We start from the raw sequence: 11,641 nt of genomic DNA, 5'->3' as shown, positions 1-11,641 counted from the left end.
CTAGGGTGACGCTTTTATAGATGGGATTTTTACGGATGCGACGATGCCAAACGTGTATTTTTGTTGTTTGCTTTATTTTTTACTTAAAAATGGGTATTTTTTAGGGGAATTTTTAAAAAATTGTATTTTTTTTACATATTTTTTTTTAAAATGTTGTTTTTTTTACCTAGTCTCTTTATGGGACTTTCACTTTTTAACTTTGATTTGCAGGTGTAATACATTGCAATGCTCCAGCATTGCAACATATTATACCTATGCAGAAAGCTTCTGAGACCATGTTGAGAGAATGGTCTCAGAGGCTTTCCGTAGCTGCATGACCTGGGGGTTGTCATGACAACCCCGGATCATCATGGCTGAGATCGGGCCCCGCGATTACATTGCGGGGACGTCGATCTGAGGCAGAGGGAGCCCCCAACCCTCTGCTTCCCCCCGAACTCTGCAATCGCAACACTCGGGGTTAACAGCCAGGTTACCTGTCATAAGTCATAATGGATGAACATGTAAGCAGAGCACCACATGAAGACCTCCCCACAGGCTGCCCCGGATCACGAGCAGGGCAGAGCAGTGCGCCTGCGCCACTACAGGAAGAGAAGAAGAGGACATCATCGCTAGAATATGGGAGGCACCGGACCGGACCACGACACCCATCGGACCGGACCGCCCCCTCCGATGAGTATAATCTAACTTGTTTTTCTTATCTTTCAGGTTACATTGGGGGCTTATCTACAGCATTACAGAATGCTGTAGATAAGCCCCTGATGTCAATGCCGGCAGCTGAAAAAAAAAAAAAACAGTGACAGATTCCCTTTAACTAGGTGATATGCAAACACTGAATAGACTGAGGCCAAATATTTGGTAAGAAAAACCAGGTCATGTGAGGACTGTGTGGCACACAGGAGCCACCTGGTGGACAAATAGCCATATTGCAAAGAAATATTTTGTAAATTTTGAATTATCCAATGTCATGTACTCTCTATCAGCCAGCCAGGTTCTTTAACCCCTTTAGCTCCCGAAGCCAAAGGTGGTTTATGGCCAATTTTTACCATTTTGACTACTGTCACTTTATGAGGTAATAACTCTGGAATGCTTCAACGGATCCCAGTGATTCTGAGACTGTTTTTTCGTGCCATATTATACTATATGATAGTGGTAAAGTTTCTTCAATATGACTTGCGTTTATTTGTGAAAAAAAATTTTGGTGAAAATTTTGCAATTTTCAAACTTTGACTTTTGAATCACAGAGATATGTCACACAAAATCCTTAATAAGTAACATTTCCCACATGTCTACTTTACATCAGCACAATTTTGGAATCAACATTTTTTTTTGTTAGGAAGTTATAAGGGTTAAAAGTTGACCAGCGATTTCTCATTTTTCCACCAAAATTTACAAAACCGTTTTCTTAGGGACCACATCACATTTGAAGTGAGTTTGGGGGGTCAGTATAACAGAAAACACCAAAGTGACCCCTTTCTAAAAACTGCACCCCTCAAGGTGCTCAAAACCGCATCCAAGAAGTTTATAAACCGTTCAGGTGCTTCTAGAGGAATTTTTGGAATGTGGAAAAGAAAAAGTGAACATTTAACTTTTTTTCACAAAAAATTTACTTCAGATCCAATTTTTTTTATTTTGACAAGGGAAACAGGAAAAATTGGACCCCCAAATTTTTTTTAATTTCTCCTGAGCATGCCGATACCCCATATGAAGGAGAAAACCACTGTTTGGGCAGAGACACACTGGCGTATTTTTCATCCGAGAATTGCATCGTAAAACTTGCACTGGCTGGCTGCTCTCCTGATCTGAGCTTGACAGCTGCATAGTAATCCATCACGCTGTCATGCTCAGGTCAGGAGAGGTGCCGGCCAGCCCGTGCTATGCGGTGCGATTATCTGAGAAATTCGGCAGTATGAATCCAGCCTTTGGGTGCATGGCAGAGCTTGAAAAGGAAGGAGCGTCATTTGACTTTTTGAATGTAAAATTTGCTGGAACAATTGTTGCATTTGGAGAGCCACTTATGGTGAAATAAAGGACTTTGAAAACTCAGATTCAACGTGGTGAGTGCTGCATATGCTTCTTTGGACATTTAGTATACATGCGATTCATTCATGCTGATCACTGCATACCAGATGATTACTCTGCTGTACTTCAGAAACTAAAGGATCATTCATCCCCAGGTGCAATATAAATTCTCAGCTGTGCAGTTCAATTTTCCTCCGTTGGATACATTTTTTTTTTTTAAATTCGTTTATTAAACATCAGAGTACAAAGAATGTACAACATACACAATGGCTTATGATAACAGGCATTATACATAGCACACATGTTTCCGTCCATAGTAAAATATAATACAAAGAAATTGCACACTCTTACAGGTAAACAAGGTAATATGTACATTTCTTTCCAAGCATATGTAAAGGATAATTGTTTATGTATTTCCCCACATGTATATCAATCCAATTTCACAAACCCTGTCATATCATGCACCAGTAGGAACTAACTGAAACTCCTAAACTACAACTACCACTACGTCCGCAGCCTAGTTTCCTCTATCATATTGTGTCGCATGTGATGTCTCAGCCTTGCAAAGTGAGGTGAGAGGAATTCCACCTCTCCCAGATCTTTTCAAATGTACCCGGGCATCCCCTGTTTTGGTATAACGTGCGCTCGTATGGAACAATTGAATTCACCAACTTGATCTAAAATCTAAGGGAAGGACCTAAGCCCCCCCATCCACCTGAGTGCCAGCACCTTCCGCTACATAAACAGCGTCTCGCGCAAGAAGACCCCAACATATCGATCCCAAATCTCCTCCTCCCACAACCCAAACAAGCAGACCAATGGCTCTAGAGGGACAGGGGTCTGCACCAGGGATGTCAGTAGTGTAGTCACCTCTTTCCAGTAGTGTAGGATAGTGGGACATTGCCACACCATATGAATAAAATCAGCATCTGGCGAGTGACATCGCATACATTCTGATGATTGAAGCCGACCCATCCTAAAGAGTCGCACCGGAGTCAAATATGATTGATTATATATAATTGTATCATTTTGTTATTAATAGATGGTGATACTCCAATCGGAGACTCCAGAATCTCCTCCCACTCCTCTCCTTGCATATTAGGGATGAGTCGTTCCCACTTCTAGAGCTTATGGACGATTCTGCCCCTACTGACAGCATGTATGTGTACAAAGAGGAAATGAGACCCTGGGGACCCTGCGAATTAAGAATTCCTATCAGAGGTAGAGATGAAATAGTACGGTCCACACCCCTATCCCTCATATGTGATTGAAGAGCTGATCTCACCCGCAGATAGCAAAAAAATTGAGATATCGGAATATCATGTGTGACCTGTAATTGTTCAAAAGACTTTAAGGTCCCCTGGTCATACAAGTCTCCCACTGAAGAAACACCACGCTGAGTCCAAAAAGGGCGGATGGGTGATTCAGTAGCTCCGGAAAATAGTTATTACTCCACAGGGGCATTTCAGCTATAACATCTTTAAACCCTATTACCTTCTTAATTTGTCTCCATATTAATCGTGCCAGCCGGAGCATGGGTAACAGACGTGGAACATTAGTTTTTTCCAACTCAATGAAACCTAACGGGCAATCCGCTTGTGCAGCGTGAAGCAGGTGGTTTCAGAATTAGGGAGGCAATTACCCGGCATCCAATTATTCAAAGCTTTAGGCTGCCCAGCTAAGTAGTATAGGAAAAAATCTGGCAACGCCACCCCACCTCCCTTCTTTGGTCTTTGTAAAGTGGACAATTTAAGTTTGGGCCTAGTTTTCCCCCAAATAAAGGACGTGACCAAAGAATTAAGATTGACAAAAAAGGACTTGGGCACCGCTACCGCACTGTGCAGAAGCGAATAGCTAAATTTAGGGAGTAATATCATTTTAATCAGATTAATACGTCCAGCCACAGATAATGGAAGCCTACTCCAGGACGCAAATTTAGCTTTAACTAGTTCCAGCAACGGGTGGACATTAAGTTGTAGATCAAGCGTACTATTGTTAGAGATGTGGATACCCAAATATTTAAAACTAGATACAATAGACAGTGAGGAGAGAGCCTCCAGCTGGGGCATCGGGGCATGGGAAAGGGGTAACAGGGCAGATTTTTCCTAATTTATATGTAAACCTGAATATTTACTGAATCTATCTATAAGGGATATCACCTGTGGCAAAGTTTCCTCCACATCATTCAAGAATATCACCATGTCATCGGCATATAGGCCTATGGTGTCCACCCGACCTGCTATATATATACCTCGGATATTAGGAAAGGACCTTATGCGTATTGCTAATGCCTCAATCGCAAGGGCGAAGAGGGCCAGGGAAAGAGGGCAACCCTGACGGGTTCCCCTATGCAACGTGAAAGGCTCAGATATAGAATTATTTATTATAATACGGGCCTTAGGTTTCATATATAATATTTTGATCCATGTTATAAATCTACTGCCAAAGCCATACCTCTGCAAACATGCGGAGAGGAAAGGCCATTCAAGAGAGTCAAAAGCCTTGGCAGCATCTAACGATGCCAATGCCCATCTATTGTCTGGCACCAGGGAGCTATATTGGACTATTGACTGGACTCTTCTGATGTTAATGGAAGTGCTTTTACCAGGCATAAAACCCGTTTGATCTGGATGTATGAGATTCAATATAATTGAATTCAGTCTGGTAGCTAGAATCTTGGTGAAAATTTTATAGTCCACATTTACTAACGAAATGGGACGATAGGATCCACATTCTAAAGGGTCCTTCCCCTCCTTCCGAAGCATTATGATATTAGCCCCATTAAAGGACTCAGGCATAGAATTCCCTTCCCATATTCCCCGAAATACCTTCACCAAAAGTGGCGTCAATATATCCCGATACTTCCTATCTAGTTCAATAGGGAACCCATCGGGTCCAGGGGCCTTCCCAGAGGCCATATCTGCTATAGCATTATCTATCTCCTCTGCGGTGAACACAGCGTCCATAAGGGCCCGTTGCTCAGAATCCAATGTGGGGAATGATATACTGTATCACTTTTAGATTCATATAGTGACCTGTAGTAGTCCTGAAAACAACCAAGAATCTCCTCGGTCGAAGTCCACCCTGCGAATCTGTAATATCGTATTAGAGGTGTTATGTTGGCGCACCAGATAGGCCAAGAATTTGCCCGTTTGGTTCCCCAATTCAAAATAGGATTGTCGGGTGAAGAATAATTTGTGCTTAGACTTAGTATCCACATGTTGAGTATATAGCCTCTGGGCAGCCAGCCACTCAGTCCTGTTCCCGCTAGTTTGGTTAGATACATATGTTGCCTCTGCGTCTTTCAGTCGTTGCTCCACCTCGTCATCCTTTCTTGTAGTTACCCGCTTAATATAAGAGATTGTGGAGGACAAACAGCCCCTCAGGTATGCCTTAAGGGCATCCCAAAATAAATTAATATCTTGAGGTTCCGGGTGGGACGCGATGAAGCAATTCAACTGATCAATCGTTCTGTCAGGAGACCCTATTAATTTTAACCAGAAAGGATTAAACTTCCAAGCTATCCCACTGTTTACTTGCCCATATTTGAGTTTAAGAATGACCGGACAATGGTCTGAGATCCCCCTACTGCCATGCTCTATATCAGCCACCCACATTGCCAGACCGCTAGAACCAAATATATAGTCTATGCATGATAGAGAGCGTTTAGTGAAGGAGCAGCAAGTGTATTCCCTTAACTCAGGGTGACACACCCTCCACAAATCCAACCACCCGCCACCCCCCATAAATGATGACAACGGAGTTGTAGTCGGTGGAGAGGACCCCCCAGTCGCTTCATCATCCAACCTCAATTTATCAAGGCGGTTGTTCATGACCATATTAAAGTCTCCCATACAAATAACATCTGCGTCTGGGTAGTCAAGTGCAAAACTCATTGCCTTCTGCAGAATGGATATACGAGCCGGGAAGGATTATAAATACATAAGACCACATATTTCCTGGTGTTTATCAATGCATGGACAAAAATAAAACGACCCTCAGAATCCCTCCGAGTCTCCCTCGCTTCCCATCTAACATCTTTATGTACCAACAGCGATACCCCTCTCGAATAGCTGGTATGGAATGTATGGGCAGACCATTGTACCCAGGGCTTCTGCACGAACCGCTCTGTATCTCTAGTCAGGTGCGTCTCCACCAAGGCCACAATGTGAGGACGGTACTGTCTGACCTGTGAGAAGACCTTGATCTTTTTACGAGTTTTTATTCCCCTCACATTCCATGTCATACATTTTAACTCCTAGGCATTGCTCCTACTGGCCAGTTTCCTACTCCACACTGATGAGGGGGAATACCCCGAAACAGCTGTCTGTGGATGGATACCATGTTTTGGCATAGGTGGTTTCCTTCATTGGAGACTGCCCTTCCCGTGGTTGTTCCTTCCCAGGGATAGACCTGGCTAGTCATTGCTTGCATTGAGAAACATGTGATGGTGTCTCCGCGGCTTGTGTTTTGCATATTTTTACATATTTCCCATAAGGGATGGGGGCATTGCGTTGAGAAACATGTGATGGTGTCTCCGCAGTGTTGGATGTTGATCTCCATGAGTTCATTCATCCTCATTTTTCAGTCTTCTATTAGGCATTGCTCCTACTGGCCAGTTTCCTACTCCACACTGATGAGGGGCAATACCTTGAAACAGCTGTCTGTGGATGGATACCATGTTTTGGCATAGGTGGTTTCCTTCATTGGAGGCTGCCCTTCCCGTGGTTTTTCCTTCCCGGGGAAAGACCTGGCTAGTCATTGCTTGCGTTGAGAAACATGTGATGTGTCTCCGCGGCTTGTGTTTTGCGTAGTTATACATATTAACTCCGACACCATATTTAACTCCACTGAACATGGTGCATAGTATTATCCGGGCAAAATCTAAGGACATCACCTAGAGACTGAAATTGTTGTCGACTGCGATTATAACCTAAAAAATACCAAAAAACACTACGGAAAAGAAACAAAGGAATAAACAGCAAACAACGTGGGAGCAGAGTCCTGTACTCCCATCACAGAACAAACAAAGGGATACCATCACTGAGCCCAGTGTCCGGTATTGTTGATAACCTGGACGTCTTCGAGGAAAGCTCCAATCCGCCGATTAATAGAAAAATACCAACTAGCATAGATGCGTTAGGATTCTTTTTCAGCAGACCCTCTATGGGATCGCAGCCACTCGGCCGCCTCCGTAAAAAACAAAGTAGAACCCTCGTAGACCACCCGGAGCCGGGCCGGGTAAATCATCGAGTACACATTTCTCTCCCGCAGATGTCTTTTGACCTCCGTGAACTGTGCCCGCTGCTTCTGGAGTTCCATTGAAAAATCAGGGAAAATCGAGATCGTGGCATTGTCGAACTTGATAGGACTCCTCTGCCGCGCCAGACGTAGAGCCACGTCTCTATCCCTGCAGTTGAGGAGGCGTGCCAGAAAGGGTCTAGGTGGGGCTCCAGGAGGTAGAGGCCTAGTAGGGACTCTGTGAGCCCTTTCCACCGCAAAGACCAGGGAGAACTCATCGCCCAAAGTGGTTTTAAGCCATTCTTCCAGGAATTGCTCCGGGTGCTGTCCCTCCGATCGCTCCAGCAGGCCAATAATTTGGATATTGTTCCAACACATCCTATTTTCCAGGTCATCTGCTTTCTGCCTCCACGCGTTCATGGAGCCCACCACTTTTGTGAGTTTAGCTTCCATGGGTGTGATGGTGTCCTCTACCTGGGATACCCGCATCTCCACCTCCATAATACGGCCCTTCATGGCTTGCATATCTTGTCGGAGGCATCCCACCTCGGTGTATACATCCTCTATTTTCCCAGAGATGTCCTGGTTAGGGCGATGGCCTGCATGAGTTGTTCAGACGCCTGCTTAAGGGTTAATTCCTCCTGCTCGCTCTCCTCCCCACCCTCAGAGGGCAGGCTTTTACGCTGAGCTTGTGAGGGATTATTTTTATTAGATCTTGAGTCCTCAGCATGGTCTAATCTGGCATATTCCTTTAGCCTTTCGGCTGCTGTTACAGATCCCTTGGAGCAGCTCATTTTAGCACAATAGGGCACAGCCGGGCAGTAGAAACAGTGCACTCAAGGCCCCCCCCCCCCCCGTCAGGGCTACAGACGGGTATAATGATCAAATGGTGGCTGCAGGGTCTCAGGAGCAGCGCAGACCCGCAGCATCACTCAGGAAGGCAGTGTCCAGCTCCAGGCGGCAGACAAGGGCCACAATAGCCCAGGGAGAGACCCCCAGGACCCCACATGGACAAGCGCCAGAAAAAGGATCAAGGTCCCTATAATGATGGTGCTGGCAGGGCAGGCTATATGGCAGAGGGGAACGCAGGGCCCAATCTTCCAGGGCACACACCGCCTGTTCCCCTCAGTCAAAATGTGCTCTCACCGTCCTGCTGCTCCTCCGGCCCCGCGAGGGAGCCCGGCCCCGCGTCTCTTACAGGCTGAGCGCGCGCCTCCAATATGGCCGCCGCCCTTTGCAGGCCCCGCCGGCCGCCTGGATCTCTGCAGCCGCGGGCTCTCAAAAATCCAGCTCCGCTCTTCCGCAGGGGTCCAGGAGCGCCCCCAAGTTCGGAGGGATCAGAGGACGGGCAAACACGCTGCAGGGGTAAGGGTCTGCCGGTCGGATGTATACAGGATGGCTGGAGCTCCCGAGAAACACGTCCTCACTCGCCGCTACATAGCCACGCCCCACCCCGTTGGATACATTTTACATAACATTTGGGATCACATGTATCCGGCACTCTACACTCACCACTTACTTTGAGGTTTCCATCTAAATCTGAGTGACATGACAGGTGAAACCCCTGAGGGATCCATTCACTAGAATGAGGCAGCAGTTACTCTGAACTCTGTCTGGCCTCTATTCAGCGGTGTCCTCCTTTTCAGACGTGCACAAAACTGTGACCGACAGCACTGTTATGCAATCCTAAAACGACGGACACCACTAGATCACACATCCACAGTACTTCCATGTGCCTCATTATAGGGAATCTTCGGCCAAAGGTTCCATCTGAATCATGTATTTCAGAAATTTCCACGTAAACCCGAGTAAGTGCTCAGTACAGAGCGCAGGATAAGTGTGCGCCAAGCCTGACTGCTATCTTTGGGAGGCAGAACGAAAAAAAAACAGCGTGTGAAGAATTGGTTTTATTTTTTACGCTGTTCCTCGTGCGGTATATGTGATTAGGCAACCATTCTTCAGATCAGAGTGATTACAGCAATACCAGATTTATATTGGGTTTTTATGTTTGGCTGCTGTCACACTAAAAGACACTTTATTGCATCACCACATTGAGAGCTACAGTACAATTTTTCCATATTTTGGCCTACACGCTATGTGGCTCCACCCCCCCCCCCCCCCCAAACAGGATTTGAATGTATGCGCCAACAAAGCATCATTTTTGAGTGTGTACGCCAACACATGAAAGAATCGCTGTTAATCTCTGACATCGGCATTTAACTGAGCAAGCCAGAAGTGCATCACAAACCACGCCCTCCAGCATTCCATCACATGATCGCAGGGCGCCAATTGGTTGGCATGACAACAATTTGTCTGCAGAGACCCCCATGGCCGTTGTTCATACCAGATGAGTATTTCTGTTACATATAGCAGGGCTGAAGCCTTGCTATGTGTAGCACAAGTGATCAGAAGATCGTAGCTTCCAGTCTGCTAAGGAGACTATTGAAGCATGTAAAAAGTAGAATTTAAAAAAAAAAAAAAAGTTAAACAGTTCAAATCAAGTTTTTGCCCCCATCGACCACCGAAAATAGATAAAAAGAATCATTTGGTATAGCTACATTCAGAAACGCCCGAACTATCAAAATATAGAACAATCCAATTGGTAAAAGGCTAAATTAAAAGGACAGAATTATCGTATATACTCTTGTATAAGCCAAGATTTTCAGCCCTTTTTTTAGGGCTGAAAGTCCCCCTTCTCGGCTTATACACGAGTCATATACGGGGGTCGGCGCGGGAGTGGGGGGTGTCAGAGACCATACTCCCCCCCCCCCTCCTGGCACAGTCTCTGCAGCCCCCCTGATCTGTCCCCCAACTGTTCCTGCATTCAGCGGTCACGTGGTACTGTTCATTAAATATGCGCATATTCATGAGTTTCATGAGCAGTACCACGTGACCGCTGAATGCAGGAACAGCCTGGGACGCCGACATCGGCTGGAAGCAGGGGCTGAAGAGACCGTGCTCCAGGAGGGGTGTGGTATGACGGGGGAGCAGAGCAATACTTACTGCTCCCCGTTCCATCGCTGTCTCTGGGTCCTCTGGCTGTGACTTAGCGGAGGGCACGATGACGTAGTCAGCGCACGCCCTCTGCTATAGTCACTGCACAGGACCCGGAAGACAGTGATGGAGCGGGGAACGGTAAATATAGCCAGTGCCGGGGGGCCTGAGCCAGTGGCTACACCGGCACCTGGCCCCCAGCGATGGAGAGGTGAGTATGTCTTGTTTTTTTAATAGCAGCATATGGGTGGGGTGTTTATGTATGGAGCTTCTACTTGGGGCACCATTAACCCTTGTGCAGCATATGGGGGGTATTTACATATGGAGCTTCTACTTGGGCCACCATTAACCCTTGTGCAGCATATGGGGGTTATTTATGTATGGAGCTTCTACTTGGGACACCATTAACCCTTGTGCAGCATATGGGGGGTATTTATGTATGGAGCTTCTACTTGGGGCACCATTAACCCTTGTGCAGCATATGGGGGGTATTTATGTATGGAGCTTCTACTTGGGACACCATTAACCCTTGTGCAGCATATGGGGGGTATTTATGTATGGAGCTTCTACTTGGGCCACCATTAACCCTTGTGCAGCATATGGGGGTTATTTATGTATGGAGCTTCTACTTGGGACACCATTAACCCTTGTGCAGCATATGGGGGGTATTTATGTATGGAGCTTCTACTTGGGGCACCATTAACCCTTGTGCAGCATATGGGGGGTATTTACATATGGAGCTTCTACTTGGGCCACCATTAACCCTTGTGCAGCATATGGGGGTTATTTATGTATGGAGCTTCTACTTGGGACACCATTAACCCTTGTGCAGCATATGGGGGGTATTTATGTATGGAGCTTCTACTTGGGGCACCATTAACCCTTGTGCAGCATATGGGGGGTATTTATGTATGGAGCTTCCACTTGGGACACCATTAACCCTTATGCAGCATATGGGGGGTATTTATGTATGGAGCTTCTACTTGGGACACCATTAACCCTTATGCAGCATATGGGGGGTATTTATGTATGGAGCTTCTACTTGGGACACCATTAACCCTTGTGCAGCATATGGGGGGTATTTATGTATGGAGCTTCTACTTGGGACACCATTAACCCTTGTGCAGCAATATATGGGGGTATTTATCCTTGGAGCATCTTGTTGGGCCACCATTAACCCTTTTGCAGCATTTTATGGGGGTATTTATCTATGGAGCATCTTTGTGGACCACCATTAACCCTTGTGCAGCACCACCCTCGGCTTATACACGAGTCAATAAGTTTTCCTAGTTTTTTTGTGAGGTGATCAAAAGGTTGTATCTACCCCAAAAGAGTGTCAATAAAAACGTCAGCTCTGCACTCAAAAAATAAGCCCTCACCCGGCCCC

This window comes from Dendrobates tinctorius, unplaced genomic scaffold (genome assembly GCF_039654945.1).
Source record: "Dendrobates tinctorius isolate UK_male_01 unplaced genomic scaffold, ASM3965494v1 ptg000107l, whole genome shotgun sequence".
Lineage (NCBI taxonomy): Eukaryota > Metazoa > Chordata > Amphibia > Anura > Dendrobatidae > Dendrobates > Dendrobates tinctorius.
The sequence above is the reverse complement of the archived record's forward strand: the minus strand, read 5'-3'. Positions refer to the sequence as shown.